General features: G+C 42.6%; 1 protein-coding gene across 1 annotated transcript in view; it reads left to right on the top strand.

The window, feature by feature from the left end:
- LOC106090743 (rab GDP dissociation inhibitor alpha) overlaps window positions 1-17,385 on the top strand; it is a 31,110-nt gene that overhangs the window by 1,955 nt on the left and 11,770 nt on the right. The window lies entirely within an intron of this gene.

Genomic DNA, 17,385 nt, shown 5'->3' with positions numbered 1-17,385 from the left:
ATCTAGCCCCTCTTGAAACGTCGTCTGCAATAGAGGTACTCTCTTGAAGCGCTGAACTTCACGCTCTAGATCATGTGGATGCTTATCCACAAGATGGTGATGAATGGTCTCTGCCTTTGTGCCTTCGGTAGGGTCTTGTTTCTACTCCTGACCTTGTCAGGAGTGCAGAAGATTTATAAGGCTGTCAAATCTGACACCAAGTGCTTTGATATAGTTGTTAGTTGGGATACTTAGACTTTCGACAATCACATCCCAATCCCATGGCAGTCGGTTGTACGTACCGGATTGACCCGATGGCGCCCTTCATCGGCAAGGCCTGCCACCTCAGTGTGCAACACACTGCTATAACAGCAACAACAATACTATCACATCCAACACCCCATACATCTCCGTTGACGAAGGAGTGAAAGATTAGGTGGCGGATACCTTTAAATTTCTGCGCAGCCAAATAAAGGGCAAGATCGGCAAGGAAGTAGTTAAAAATCAGATGTCAACAACGAGGAGGCACAAAGTCATAATCGTATAATTGTTTATATATGATAAGATATCGATGCCATCTAGATGGTGTTTAATATACCAGAGGAAGAGGTTAAACAGCGCCTGAGATATTACCCCGATTTGCGGATAATATGGAAGGTCTTCGAGTACGGTCGAAAGTATCTTGTTTGCGACGGAGGTGGAGACCTTTTCTTCTGTAGTTGGTACATTTGATCTTGTGCCCTTTCTTGTGTACGGGACAAAGTATGGTGAAGTTCCAAACATCGGCTATGCGTTCTTCAAGCGAAATTGCACAGATGAGCTGTTGCATACGCCTAATCTTAACCAGTTCGCCTCCGGTCTTAAGCAGTTCAGCTGGCAACCCATCGGCTCTTGCTGCTTAATTATTTTTTCAGCCGGGTTACGGCTACGTGGACCATCATCAAAGATTGGTTCTGCGGTATACGCAAGGCCAAGGCCGGATACCAGCTGCTGGGAAAAGTGTTGTTCCATATCCTCAGGCATTATCTGCATCATTTACCTGTAACAAAGCCATCGGTTTGATGTTAAAATTTGGTAGAATTTTCGGACTTCATTCTGGCTCATGAACATCTTCGTTCGTTCGTACTCACATCTTTCCTTCTTCTTCTTTCGGAAGACGTGTCTCCTCCCCTTTTCTCCCGATACCTCTCCTTCGCCTGGCGCGTTGCTTCTGACTGTAATGTTGCCCTGCGATCCGAGTGGTTGAATACCTTAAATCTATCACAATATGATATTTTTGATTTCTCGTGTTTTTATCTGGTGACAGCCATGTGGAAGTGTGAATCTTTCGATGTCGGAATTTGGTGCTGCTAACTTCCATTTTATCGGAAGTTTCTTCGTGTAGGCAAAATTTTCGGACTGTTGGGCCAAAGATATTTCTTAACTATTTTGGCATTAAAATCTCCCAGAACGATTTTTATAGCATGGGCGGGACAGCTGTCATATTCTCTTTCTAGGCGCTCGTAGAAAATATCCTTGGTCTGTTTGTCCTTAACTTCTGACGGGGCATGGACAGAAATAAGGCTGATGTTGAAGACTTTGGCCTTTATGAAGATTATGGCTAGCCTCTCGCCCAGCGGAGTAAACCTGGAGACAAGGTGTTTCAGACTCCGACTAACCACAAATCCACAACAAAATCCATTCCTCGTTTCATGGCAGCTATTGGGTTGCCCAAAAAGTAATTGCGGATTTTTCATATAGTCGGCGTTGACAAATTTTTTCACAGCTTGTGACTCTGTAATTGCATTCTTTCTTCTGTCAGTTATCAGCTGTTACTTTTAACTTGCTTTCGAAAAAAAGTGTAAAAAAAGTATATTTGATAAAAGTTCATTCTAAGTTTTATTAAAAATGCATTTACTTTCTTTTAAAAAATCCGCAATTACTTTTTGGGCAACCCAATATAATATAGGGCGTCACCACTAGGTGTTGTTGTGGAGGCCTTCCCGAGCCATCGCACTTTCTGTATGGCAGTAATGTCTGTCCTGTACTTCTCCAATACGCCAGTGCGTACACTGCACCCTCTCTATAAAGAGTGCGGACATTCCAGCTGCAGATACGCAAATCATGGTCCTTGAAACGTTAGCGGGTGTCGTCAACATAGGGGGAATTCGTTTTTATTCTTCTTCGTTTTTTATTTCTTTAAGTTTTCCGGGTGATGGGCTTCTTACCCGTCGCCCAAACCTATTTTTTTTATCGTTCTATAGGTGGCTCATTTTAGCTACCCAGGTCACTCCGCGGGGAGGTTTGTGTCCACATTCGAGATGAAGGAAGGCCAAGATAAGGCTGGATTTTGACAAGTGACTTGGGGATGTTGGAAACCAAGCAACGGTTTCCAACATGCCCAAGTCACCCAATCGCATTACTACACACATACTTATTTTCCTATGAACATACAGTCATCGGCATAAGTATTTTGACAAACTAGTTTTCGAACAGTTAAGCTTACAGAAATTTTTTAAAATAAAATTAAATTTTCCTAATATGTTGTTAAAAAGTAGTTACAAAAGGTCTAATTTAAAACTACTTATTTATATTTATTCAAACTTTATTTTCGAATAAAATATTAAGCCAAGTATTAAAATGTTGGGTGGCATAAGTACTTTGACATTTAATTTTATTAAAAGAATAAATAAAATATAATTAATTTTAGTCATATTAGGAAATTTTAATTTGCTAATATGACTAGCTGTTTGTTGCAAAGCGTTTGTCATCAAATTGGCTAGCTGATTTTCAGTCGATGATTGTTGTAATTTAATTTCTTTTCAGAATCTTTTTTTATGTTCTCTATATATACATATATATTCATTCGTTTAAGCCATATAACTTCTTTAATTGCTTTCGAGGCGGCAAGAATATCAGTTTTAGTTGTGAACGTTGTAACCACTGCTTGGCTCTGGCTTTTCCAAGATAATATCCCGCTGCTGTACTTGACCCCAGTTTTAAGGCAACCTCCAATTTCTGCGTTACTAAAGCATTTCAATTCAGCTCAGGGATCGGGAGCGGGTATCTTTTTCCGCTCCCGCTCCAGCAAACATTTTTTCGCTCCGCTCCACTGCTTCCCTTATATATATATTGATTATTTAGTTTTCAATTTTCTTATACCAACCGCTGTAGGATAATTGGAATACTAAATGTAATATAAATTAAAGGCGTGCAGCATTGTAACTGCAAGTGTCAACAAAACAGATGACTTATTGACTTTTTTTAAGTTATTTGCTGTTGCACGAATGAATGAACTTTGAGCTATTAATGAGTAAAATAACATATGTGCCATAAACATTAAAAATGTCACCCACAAACTACTTTCAAATTATATTTTTGTGAAAAAAATTAATTTTGTTTCTTTTTTTAAGTTATTCAAAACGGAAAAATATGTTAGGTCTTATAACTTGCACAAAAAAACCAGATAACCTATGAAAAAATGAGATATTGGTCGTAAAAATCAGTTTACATACTTCGTTTTTTATTTACAATTACATGAATGTACCTCATTTGGAATCATCTTTGGAAAAGACGTTGACGACATTTTTATGATTCTCAGATTTAAAGAAAATTAGAAAGAACGAAAATCAGTGGTAGGCCACTAATAATCTCTCACTCTCGGGATGCACAATAAATTGACGTTTGAACAACCTGGCGCATCTCTTCGGATCAGTCACGGTTATTTCGCCAAAAGTGACTGAGGTCCTGTTATCCCCGTCTACGGGGGCTCGAGAGTGAATTAGCAGTAGACTACAGCTTGCCAAAACCGGTGCCTAAGTTACATTGCTCCAAATGTTCCAGCCCCATATTCCGCTTATGTTCGTTGACTACCCTGTTTATTTCCAGATTCATAACATTCACATACAATGAATCCCATCACGCTCGTCTGCGAGTACCACTGCCTGCGCCGGGAAATTGGGCCGCTTTTGGGGTATTCGAAGGGCTGGTATAAAGCGAGCGGCTGCTGCGTTAATGATGTCTCGGAATTTCCTCTCGGCCACTAGCACATACGAGGGGGTGTCATCTCACTGAAGCGGCGATTGGTATACTCTGAATCTAGCCCAAGTGGCCTTTTTCTGATTGATAAACGTCCGGCGCTCAGAGATTACGAAGTCGGGGCTCGGTCGATGGTGGGAATTATGGGGAAGTGGTCTGACCCCAAAGAGATCCATACGTCACTCAAGAGATCAGGGGATGCAATGGAAATGTCTGGCGAACTACTGCACCTCCTCGTAATCCTAGTGGGGGCATCCCCATTCACCGTGCAAAACGTGGAGCTTACAATCTGCTCTGCCAAAGCTATGTCACGCTGGTCGTTACCTAGGAGAGAATGCCATGAAGTGTGATGCGCATAAAGTCCCCCAGAACCAGACGATTATGGCCAGATAGTAATCCATTTATGTAGGGTTGTAAGCTTGGCCATTAATCGGGACAGAGCTACCAGCCGGCGGTTTGTACTCGTTGTATAGCCGTCAAAACTTCTGAAAGGCAAAGAGAGCTGCGGAAAAAAGAAAACTTTGATTTATTGAAGGCATTGTTTGACATAACCAAAGCTATCGCCAAACCTGCTGGTGCCAATACCATCCATCTAGGGAAACAGGACAGCAGCAAATGTTCGAAGAGAAAGGTCACCCCACACCCAAGTTCACCAGTTGACATTGTCTTGTGCTGGATCGCGTTCTTCGCATTGCCATGGGCAAAGAGCTCTATGGATAGACTAGATCACTAAACATCGAGTACTTCTTTTTGCAGGAATTAAGCGATTATGATGAATCGAAAGCAGCCTTCAGAAATGGTAAAAATAAGATAAGGGAAATAAGCGGCTGGAGGGACAACATGATGTTTCTCTTCCACCTCCCTCGTGTCTTCCGTCACTTCACTGAGAGGAGTGCCGGAAACAGGTTGCGTAAAATCTGTTCATTAATTTCTTACTGTGTTGTTGTTGTTGTTGTTGTTGTTGTAGCAGTTTATTGTGTACTATCTTTCGTCTGCTTGATTCTGTTGAGTGTCAAGACCCAGGAACTCCGCGACTAGGATGGGGTGCGTCCACAGGGATCTGGGTCTGAGTCGAGTGGGTCTGGCCGGGCATTTAAACAGGTGACGTGTATCGTGCGGTCCCTGGTTACAATAGGGACATACATCTTGCACGTCGGCATCAATCCTAGCTCTGTGGGAATTGAGGCGGCTGCATCTGCCGGAACGTAATTGAGCCAGAACCACTCTGGTTTGCCGGGGGAGGTCGATTTCTTTGGGTGCAATGGGTGGTGGTCATTCTCCAAGGACTACATTCACCCGGTAGCCAATTAACGCGTCTGCTACCGTGTCTGCATGAATGTTGTAGCGCTGGACCTTACGCTCTAGATCGTGTAGATCTACCTTAAGGCTTCTGGGCGGTGGGTATCTATCCACAAGATGATGATTTGGATGATTTCTGCGATAACAGCCCAAAAGGTATTGCTTAGACAGCATGTAGTTATGTCTTCGCACTGGTAGGATCTTTGTCTCCTGATGTAGGTGGTCCACATGAGAACTGAGGAGACAGCCCGTCGCAGTTCGGAGGGCGGCATTCTGACAGATCTGAATATTATTCCACTGCGTGTCACAAAGTTGACGTGACCACACTGGCGCTGCATAACTTACCACAGACCGGCCAATTGCTTTGTACGTGGTCAACAAGGTTTCTTTGTCTGCACCCCAAGTGCTGCCAGCGAGTGACTTGAGGACCTTGGGGAGAAAGTGTAGGAGCTGTCAAATGTGACGCCAAGTATTTTGGGACACTTGATGGTCGGAATCATTTCTCCATCGACCATCACAGTCAGCTCAGTATTCACCTCACGCGTATTTGTAGTGAACAGTGTGGCTGAAAATTTGGTGGCGGATATCTTCAGATTTCTTGCAGCGAAATATGAGGCAAGCTCGTTGAGGTAGACGTTCAACCTATCGCAGATGTCATCAATGGGTGGGGGGCCGGATGCCATGATCGTACAATCGTCCGCATATGATACGATCTCTATGCCGTCTGGAGGAGGTGGGATGGAGGATAGGTAGAGGTTAAACAGAGCCGGAGATATCACCCCACCTTGGGGAACTCCCTGTTTCACTCTACGGTGTTTTGACTTCTTATCCCTAAATTCCTCAAATGACTGGCGGCCACACAGATAATTCTCGACCCAACGTTTCAGGCCTGGCTGGAGGGACGTGTTGGCGATGTCCTTAAATAATTTGGCATGGCTGACCATGTCGAATGCCTTCGATAGGTCCAGTGCCACGAGGACCGTCCTATCACATGGCCTGGGTTGATTGAAGCCACGGCAAATGTGTGTGGTGATGGCATGCAAAGCTGTTGTTGTGCTGTGCAGTCTCCGAAATCCGTGTTGATGCTCGGCGAATGGAAATTCTCCTACGAGGCTCGGGAGGAGTAATGCCTCAAGCGTCTTAGCCACTGGTGAGAGAAGGGAGATCGGTCTGTACGACTCCCCCAAACTCGGGTCTTTACCAGGCTTCAGTAGCGGGATCACTATGCCCATTTTCCAGACATCGGGAACTATAAGAGTGTTCAATGACAGGTTAAGGACAGTGGTAAGGTACTCAACTCCAGGTAAATCCAGATTCTCCAACATCAATGTAGAGATTCCGTCGGGGCCCAACGCCTTGGAAGATTTGGCGCCACGGTAAATTGTGATGACTGTTCATCGGCTCGGAGACCACGAATACGGCGAATGGCTCTCCTCCTTGCCCTGTCTCTCTCGGGATGCACAATAAATTGACGGTTGAACAACCTGGCGCATCTCTTCGGATCAGTCACGGTTATCTCGCCAAAAGTGACTGAGGTCCTGTCGTCCCGTCTACCGGGGTTCGAGAGAGACTTAACAGTGGCCCACAGTTTGCCTGCACCGGTGCCTAAGTTACATTGCTCCAAGTGTTCCAGCCACAAATTCCGCTTATGTTCGTTGACTACCCTGTTTATATCCAGATTCAGCTCGCTGATTCTGGGGTTAGCGGGGTCCATAGCACGAATCCCATCACGCTCGTCTGCGAGTACCACTGCTTGCGCCGGGAAATTGGGTCGCACTTGCGGTATTCGACCGGCTGGTATAAAGCGAGCGGCTGCTGCGTTGATGATGTCTCGGAATTTCCTCTCGGCCACAAGCACATCAGAGGGGGGTGGCAGTTCATTGAAGCGGCGATTGATATACTCTCTGAAGCCGGTCCAATTGGCCTTCTTGTAATTGATGAACGTCCGGCGCTCAGAGGTTATGAAGTCGGGTGGTCGGTCGATGGTGAGGATTATGGGGAGGTGGTCTGACCCCAAAGAGATGACTGCTTGCCAGGATACGTCACTCAGGAGATCAGGGGATGCAATTGAGATGTCTGGCGAGCTGCTGCACCCCCTCGTAATCCTAGTGGGGGCATCCTCATTCACCGTGCAAAACGTGGAGCTATCTATCTGCTCTGCCAAAGCTATGCCACGCTGGTCGTTACCTAGGGGAGAATGCCATGACGAGTGATGTGCATTAAAATCCCCCAGAACCAGACGACCATGGCCAGATAGCAACCCACTTATGTCGGGGCTGTAGGCCTGGCCATTAATCGGGACACAGCTACCAACCGGCGGTATATACACGTTGTATATCTCTATCTCGGCAGTACCAGACCTGACTGTTACCCCCATACATTCCATGTATGGGTCACTAGCGTCAAGCGCAGGCGAGATAGGTCTATACTGCACGGAATGGTGTATAACGAAGGCCAATCCCCCACCTCCATTCCTTGAGCGATCCTTACGTAGCACATTGTAGCCGTGACAACTGTGCAAGATGCAGGTGTTAGTCAGCTTTGTCTCCTGGATCGCTGCGACCGATATGCTCTTCCGACTCATAAAATCTACAATCTCATCAATCTTGCCTCGCAGTCCATTGCAGTTTAACTGCAAGAACGATACACTTCCCGGCACTGGCCTGGCAATAGTAGGGCTAGGGTGCTGTCGTTGCATAAATTGCCGTACGGGAGAGGTCGGGGGGGTCACATAGTCCGACGACGAGGACGCCGAAGGCGACGACGGCGACGCTTGTGACCCACTGCTGGCTATGTTCGCACAGCACCTAGCGACATAGCCAATATGACTATACTCCCGTAGCGAAGTTAGGCCAGAGCAAGAACGGAAGTGTACCCACTCCAAGCACCGGTTACACCTCACCGACACTGACCGATGATGAAGGCGGTTCTGGCAAACGGAACAGAACCAGGGTCCGGGGTTCTTTTCAATCCCGGCACGGACCAGAAGCGTACGGAGAAGGCACTCCGGGATGTGCCTCTCCCATGACGAAAAAAGACGAACACGTACACTGAGGCGGCAGCCCTTGCCGATGAAGATTCCATCGGCTCAATCCGGTGCGTACAACCGGCTGCCATGGGATTGCTTTCTTACTGTGTGTAGGTAGTGATCTACACCATATGCGACGTCCTTTCGTTTGGTTTGTCTGTTTGCGGTTTATATTTTTGGTCTTAAAATCTTATTGAGATTCCATTGCTGGATATTGTCCGGCATTAGACCATTGCTTAATGCTTTCTATTCAAAGTTGATGCTAGAAGCAACTTCTATTCTCTGAATAGAAATCATTAATAAACAACGGTCTAAAGCCGGACAATATCCTGTAATGGAATTTCAATAAGATTTTAAGAATAAAAAAAAAGAAAGCGCAGGGAGTTAATGTGGTCGGCGCAAGAACGTCCTGGCCGAAAACCTGCCTGTTCCTTTCTCAAATACTGCTGTCAAGTGCAGGCTAAATACTTTGCGGAAGAAGACTTGTTACACTTTATTTATTGGGTTTAGCAACGTAATCTCCCTCGAGTTTTAACACTAGATATTTTTATATAAGGCCCATATAAACCGATCTCCTGAGTTGACTTCCTAAGCCACTAGAGGGCGCAATTCTTATCTGATTTGCCAGAAATTTTTGGTATTGGTTTCTTTAATAACCTCCAACATTATTGTCAACTATAGACTGAAGCGGCCCATTACTTACTTACTTAAATTGGCTGCGCTCCTTCTAAAATCTCTGACACCAAGTTTAGCGGAGTCTCCTACCACTATGCCGTCGTCGTCATACAGCTCATACAGATCTCGGTTCATACGGCACCTCTATTCTCCATTGACGGAAACTGGTCCACATATTTTACGAATAATCTTTCTCTCAAATACTCCAAGCACTGCCTCATCTGCTTCCACAAGTACCCATGCTTCAGAACCATATAATAACACGGGTAGGTAGTATCAGTGTCTTGTATAGTGTAATATTCGTCTGTCGAGAGGTGGCTTTGTTTCTAAACTGCTTACTTAATCCAAAGTTGCATCTGTTTGCCAATATTATTCTTCGCTTTATATCATTTGTTTCGGTTACGGCGGTGCCGAGTTAGATAAAGTTGCTGACTATCTGAAAGTTGCAGTTCTTTCTCCATTTTCTTTATCTCTGAGCTTTTTGGGTGTTGATGTTGTTGTTGTAGCAGTTTGTTGTACACTGAGGCCCTTTGCGATGAAGGACTCCATCGGGTCAATCCAGTACGTACAACCAGCTGCCATGGGATAGCATTTTAAGTAAGTTAAGTTATTTTAAGTTAGATATTACAAAACCGATATCTACCAACTTAAAAGGTTTCGTTTATAAGTCTTAAATAAAAACCTGCCAAGTTCGGTCGGAACGAGCCTTGCTTTCCAAGGATCACATTTGTCAAGTTCTTTGCACGGTTGGAGGGTTCAATCCTGGCGAGACTATCAGAAAAAATTTTCTGCGGTGGCTTTCCCCTCCTAATGCTGGCAACATTTGTGAGGTACTATGCCATGGAAAACGTCTCTCCAAAGAGATGTCGCACTGCGGCACGCCGTTCGGACTCGGCTATAAAAAGGAGGCCCCTTATCATTGAGCTTGAACTTGAATCGGACTGCACTCATTGATATGTGAGAAGTTTTCCCCTGTTCCTTAGTGGAATGTTCAAGGGCAAAATTTGCAATTGCATTGTAGTGGCTGCTGGAAATTGTAAAAAAGTTCAAAACGTCAGTTAAATTGGCTATTAAGTGCGCCCTCTGGAGGCTCAAGAAGTCAATTCGAGAGATCGGTTTATATAGGAAATATATAAAAACATAGCCAGGCTTGGCCCATTTATAATCTTGACCGACGATCACTAATAGAAAGCATTTGTGCCAAGTTTCAAGTGCCTTGCTTTGTTCCTTTGAAAGTTAGTGTGCTTTCAGACAGACGGACGAATAGACATTGCTAAATCGGCTCAGAATGTCAAGTATATATGTATATCAATATTTCGATGAATTACAAATGGAATGACAAAATTAGTACATATCCATCCTATGGTGATGGGCATAAAAATATGCATTGAGAAGGGTTTTGAAAATTGTCGAAGCGGAGCGATTTTCGAGAATGGTGATTGCTTCCGCTATGAAAAAATTGGGGCTGCTCCGAGTCCCTATTTCAGTCTTTAATCTACATTTGTATTGAATGCACTAGTTTAATGTACCAGAAATATAACGAAAAATTCTTTTTTGACGGATTTTTAAAGCTAAATCTGGCGTCGTTGCCAATGTTAGTTATGTAATAGCTCCGACAGCTGGACGATAAAGAAATGAAGAATCTTCATGCACTTCATTCCATGATTCGAAAATTCCTACTTTAATCAAAGGTGTTGACATCGTTCTGCACTCAGAAAAATTAAGTATTTCTAAAATGTTGGTAGCATATGCTTGTTGGCTAATTTAATTTTATTAATCTATTTTAATCGAGCCCAAAAGGGCTATAACGATTAATAAAGTAGCATATTTCATATTCAATCGATTTCACTTATTTGTATACCCTCTTCCATAGGATGGGTGTATACTAACTTCGTCATTGCATTCCTTACTTACTTCGCCATTTCTCCCCGAAATAATGGTCTAAGACCGTCCGCCTTTCTGTAGAAAGCGTTTTAGCTTCCGAACGAGTAAAGTTAGCCAGTTCATATTTTGCATAAATACCGGTTTGGATCAGTTTTTGAATTGCTGACTTCAGAAATTAACTTTGCTTAAAAATGTAATAGCAAAAGTATCAGAAAAAATGTAATAGCAAAAGTATCAAAAAAATCGGAATAACTTGACTTTTTAAATACAAGCAAGGCAACATGCATCGATTTTAATTGCTAAACTGTCAGCATTCAGTTTTTATTTTCTTTTTTTTTTCTTTTTTTTTTTTTTTGCTTTAACTTTGACTTTTTCTTCGACTTTCCATAGTCAAGCATTAAAAGCAACATCCAGTTATCCAGCTAGTAAGATGGCGATTGGCTATTTAAAGGCACCAATTACTCACCAGTTTCATTTAACGCAAAATTCTAAGAAATGTATGTTTTTATTTATGCATTTGGATCTCAAATACTATTAACCGACCTAGTTACGGGTACTGCCTTCGATGCCAAAACGTACACACTGGCGGTATGCATTGACATCGAGGCGGCTTTTAACAATGTGCGGACCGACACACTGATCCAATCCCTAGACCAGTATCGGGTGTATCCAGTCCTTAGAGTATGGATAAACCATATGCTAAGGAACAGGTGGATAAATTGTGTGTCCCACGACATAAATGAAGGAAAGAAAGTGGCACAAGGCACTCCACAGGGGGCATTTTATCGCCACTCCTGTGAGTGACCACCAATAAGGTTCCGAATCAGCTATGCAGAAGGCCGAAAGCGTCTTGCAAATGGCATATCACTGGGCTAGACCCAGAGGTCTCAAATTTTACTCAGAGAAGACTGAAATATGCCTGTTCACGAGGAAAAGGAAGGTGGGCAAATTTGATGCACCACGTTTCCTGAGACTTAAGGCGATGTGAGAATGGATTGAGGAGAGGAGCAGCTCACACCATCACGGTATGATCGAGGCGACGATAGGAAAGCTAGAAGGAAGGGAAGAGGTTTCCGATCAAATACCTGAGATGATATTGAGGTCGAGTGCAAGGCACTGCTGCCAGCGGCACAGTCTTGATTAATTTTACCCCAGTATTGCCATCTGGAAGACCATGTTACATGGATGGATCAAAGCTAGAGAACAGAGTGGGCCTGGGGGTCTACATTGAGACCCCAGGGACTGAACTGTTTTAGACTGCTTGACAATAATACGGTCTTGCAGGCGGAGATCCGGGCGATCACGAAATGCATTCGATGGTGTGGTGTTAACGCGAGGACGTCGATTATGAAGATCTTTACGGAAAGGAAATAGAAGCTCATCTTTTTCCAGCGAAACTAACAAACATTTTGCATTTTTGCTGTGTTTTTTGCGTTCTTGCTTTGTTTACATTCGTAAGTGAGAGCCTCAAATTGCGTCTGCAACAACACATACTGTTAGCCCTGTGTGTAATGAAAACGTCACAAAATCTGGCGGTGTCTCCTGTTATATATGCTGCAACTGGTTTCATTGTAAAAACTGCTCACAAATTACAAACTACGAAAAATGCTTACAACCTTTTGGCAAAAAATAAAGTTATACGTTGGAGGTGTCAGGAATGTTCTTCCTTCAGTATATTTCATGACGATGCAAAAGTATGGAAAGCTCTGGACATATTAACATTAAAACTTGATCACTTGCTTCGTTTCTGTCATTAAAAGTTCAATTGATGGGGAAAGAATAAAGAACAGCGAGCATCAAAGTTTAGTTATTGCCAGATTAGAAGTAATTGAGCGTAAGACCCACAAAATACGTCAACAGCAATGCAGGAATGATGTCTTAGTCTATGGTCTTCCACCCAACACTGAACCGGCGCAAATTGGTGTCAATTTGAAGATGGACGCCCTTAATTCTTGTTTTTGGCCAGGCAAATCCAAGAAAATGATGTTGATAAATTAGCAAATATTTGGCGAAGCAAAACCTTAAGCTAAACCAAGTGGTCCCAACTGACATCGAATCTAGGATTTATCTCAACGAAAATCTAGCCCCTGCTGCTGCAAAAGTGAAAAATATATGCAGAAGCTTGCAAACCAAAAGCACATCAAGCGCTTTCGTCTTATTTCTTCTGTACCTGCTGCCAAAGTTACACATAATGGTTCCAAATCATAATACATCACAACTCTCCACATTTGCCCTTGAATGTGGAGAAGGAGGTCTGTAACATTTTTGCCAAAGAAACCAAAAAAATCAACCTTGTAAAACCACTGAAAGAACGATTTTGTTTCGTAAAAAAGAACGTAGTACCAGCCTTTTGAGGTTAATCCGATCTCTCTATAAAAGCTTTTTTTAGAATGTTATCTTCTAGTTTAAATTAAGTCTGCAAACTATGATAGTAATTAATATTTTGTCAACTATGTTTTATATTTCTTATATTAATTATGTTTTTTTTTATAGTCCGCCGCACATCCTTTTAACTTCTTATGATGGTTTCTGCTAATTTTATTGGTGATATTGTCAGTGATGATTCTTACATTCAGCAATTTTGCTCGGAACACCATTTAAACATTGTTTTCTTTAATTACTTTACTTTAATTGGCTATGACACAATATTTGTACTAGCCGAACGTAGAATAGCGTTCATTCTAAAATCTCTGACACCAAGTTTCGAGTTGTCTCCCACAAATTGATCTTTCCAACGGGCTTTTGGTCTTCCCGGTTTGCGTGTACCACCGTGTTTGCCTTAAAAAGACTTCTTTGCTGGAGCTTCTTCATCCATTCTGACAACATGACCTAGTCAACGCAGCCGTCGTATTTTGATGCGTGTAACTATGCTATCGTCGTCATACAGCTCATCCAGCTCATGGTTCATACATCGCCTATATTCCCTATTAACGCAAGCTGGTCCATATATTTTACGAAGAATCTTTTTTCAAGTACTCCAAGCACTGCTTCATCTGCTTTCACAAGTGCCCATGTTTCAGAACCCTATAACAGCACGGGTAGTATCAGTGTCTTGTATAGTGTAATCTTCGTCTGTCGAGAGGTAACCTTGTTTTTACACTGCCTACATAGTCCAAAATAGCATCTGTTTGCCAGTGATTTTTGAGTTTTGAGATTAAGCGAAGAATAATCGCTTAATCTCAAAACTGTTGTCATTTGTTTTGGTTACGGCGGTGCCGAGGTAGATAAAGTTACTGACTGTCTCAAAGTTGTGGTTCCCAACTTTCTCCATTTTCTTTATCTGCTCGGTTGTGCAAGGCTTTTTGGGAGTTGAAACCATCCATTTCGTCTTATTTCCGTTTACTACCAAACCCATTTTCACTAACTCTCTTTCGATTCTTTTAAAGGCAGCAGTTACTACTTCCGGTGACCGACCTATGATATCGATGTCGTCGGCATAGACGAGTAGTGTTTTTTTGTGATTAGTGTGCCATATCTATTCACATCTGCATCTCGTATAATCTTCTCCAGCAGGTTATTAGAGAGATCACACGACAGGCTTTCCCCTTGTCGGAAACCTCGTTTGGTATTTAATGGTTCGGAGAGATTCTTTCCGATTCTTACTGAGGAACGCGTATCAGCAATTGCCATCCTGCAGTCTTATTAATTTTACAGGGATACCAAACTCAGACATGGCTTACAATACCTTTGAACGTAAAGGAGTATCGAAGGCGGCTTTGTGGTCAACAAAGAGATTGTGTTAATTTGTCCTTCTCGGGTCTTTTCCAGGATTTGGCGCAGTGTGAATATCTGGTCTAGAGTGGATTTACCAGGTCTAAAGCCGCATTGATAGGGCCCAATTATTTCATTGACTTTAGGTTTTAATCTTTCACACAGTACGCTCGAGAGTATCTTGTATGTGATGGGGAGGAGACTTATTCCTCTGTAGTTAGCACATTCCGTCTTGTCTCCTTTCTTGTGTACGGGATATAGTATGCTGAGGTTCCAATCATCGGGTATGCGTTCTTCTACCCAGATTGCGCAGATAAGTTGATGCATACGCCTTATTAGCGTGTCGCCTCCGGTCTTAAATAGTTCGGCGGGTAACCCGTCGGCTCCTGCTGCCTTGTTGTTCTTTAGTCGGGTCACTGCTACCTGGACCTTATTTTGACTAGGAGGTAAACATTCTATACCATCATCAGGGATTGGTTCTGCGGTATCCTCCTCGCCGCCGACGTCGGTCACTAGCAGTTGTGTAAAATGTCCTTTCCATATCCTCAGCATATTATCTGTGTCAGTTACCAGATTACCTTCCTTGTTTCTGCAGAAGGATGTGCCTGCACCAAAGTCATCGGTTTGATGTTTAATTCTTTGGTAGAATTTCGGGACTTCATTCTGACCCATGTACATCTCAATTCGCTCACACTCACGTCTTTCCATTTCCTTTTTCTCTCTGCGGAATAGACGTTTCTCCTCTCTCCTTTTCTCCTGATACCTCTCCTTCATCTGGCGCGTTGCTACTGATTGCACGGTTGCTCTATATGCCGCATTCTTGGCTTCAGTAGCATCTCGACACTCGTGGTCGTACCATGGATATCTTGGAGTAGGCTTTTGGTACCCAAGTACGGATTTCGCGGCATTTTCAATGGAGTGGGCAATAGTTTGCCACTGCGCCATTCTATCATCGGAACAAGGAGTGCTTTCATCAAGCACTTGGGTCAGTCGAGTGGAGTATGCCGCTTCCATTTGTTGTGTTCGCAGCTTTTCAATGTCCAGCTTCCGTGCAGTGTCAGATCATACTTTCCTCGCCATGTTCAAACGGGTGCGAACCTTTGCTGCAACAAGGTAATGATCCGAATCTATATTCGCTCCACGGATCGATCGTACATCTAACTCGCTGGATGAATGCCTTCCATCATCACAACGTGATCAATTTGGTTTCTCGTGTTTTGATCGGGTGAAAGCCATGTGGCTTTGTATATTTTTATATTGAAATCTGGTGCTACTAACTACCATGTTTTTTGCCGCGGCGAAATCGATCAGCCTCAACGCATTGCTGGACGTTATCTCGTGGAGGCTAAACTTTCCGACTGTTGGACCAAAAATTTCTTCCTTCCTTCGCATTAAAATATCCAGGAGCGATTTTAATATCATGGGCGGGGCAACGGTCATATTCTGTCTAGGCGCTCGTAGAAAATATCATTGGTCTGCTCGTCTTTGTCTTCCGTCGGGGCATGGGCACAAATAAGGCTGAAGTTGAAGAATTTGGCTTTAAACTGGAGACAAGGTGTTTCAGTCTCCGACTAACCACAAATCCACAGCCAAATTCATGACTCGTGTTATGGCAGCTATAGTATAGTTCGTCACCGTTTTGTGTTGTAGTGACGCCATTCCCAGTCCATCGCACTTCCTGCAAGGCGGTTATATCTGCCTTGTACTTCTCTAATACTTTCGCTAGCGCGTATACTGACCTTCTCTATAAAGAGTGCGGACATTCCAGGTGCAGATCCGCAAATCATGGTCCTTTTTTCGTTTGCGTGGGTCGTCAATATATCACATGCCAAGTACTGCCAAAAATTAACAAAAAAATTATGTACAAGTAGTAGCTACCACATAGGTCTACCATATCTAATCAAATGTGTTCTTTCAGTAACATGATCAAGAAACAACCCATATACAATGTTATTGATATGCTGTAATTGCAAATCGGTGTCGTTAGTCTCGTAAATTGGCCCAAAGTCCTCATTACACAAGTCATTAAATAATCTTTCTATATTAACAGACTCGTATCCCGAAGAGTCTAATATTCAGGTACATCATGAGTGGGTAATAGATATTTCACCAACATAAAGGCATGGTTAGATTTTAGTGCAGGAAAGTTTAATTGGTTACTACTGATAATAGCAGCGGATCACTAACTAGGGAATAGTCAATTAAGGTAAATGAGTTCCGTGAAAGGTATGTTGTTGTTTAGAACAGATAAATTGCATCGAATTATTAAAAAAATTTGTCATGTTGATCTTAAGGCAACGGGGTGATTTGATATCAAAATAAAACAAATTTGCATTTAAAACTTTTCTTAATACCTCCGTTTTATGAAAATAGATATAAATGATAATGCTTTGATGACCAAAGTTTACGAAAACTTGAAGGAAATGGGAGTATCTTTTTTGAAAATTGTGCAAATTTTTTACAAAAAAAAATATTTTTCATATTTAAAACGATGGCATTTTTAAATCACTAAATATTTATTCTGTGCGGACATATACTGGCACAGTTTGGTGAATCTTGAAGTATAAAGCTTAGAAAATTGACGGAGTTATTAAAACAACATTGAAAAAACCAAGACAAATTATATCTGATGCCTGATATAATTGGATCTGACCATATCAACTTCTTTTTAATCGGGATGACAAATGGATTTCGGAATAAATATGCAAATTTATCGATACATCGAGCTTTTATTTCATCAAACATATGGATACACAAGTCTATAGAAAAGGACAATACATATGAGAATACAT

Source organism: Stomoxys calcitrans, chromosome 3 (assembly GCF_963082655.1).
Source record: "Stomoxys calcitrans chromosome 3, idStoCalc2.1, whole genome shotgun sequence".
NCBI lineage: Eukaryota > Metazoa > Arthropoda > Insecta > Diptera > Muscidae > Stomoxys > Stomoxys calcitrans.
The sequence above is the reverse complement of the archived record's forward strand: the minus strand, read 5'-3'. Positions and strand labels throughout refer to the sequence as shown.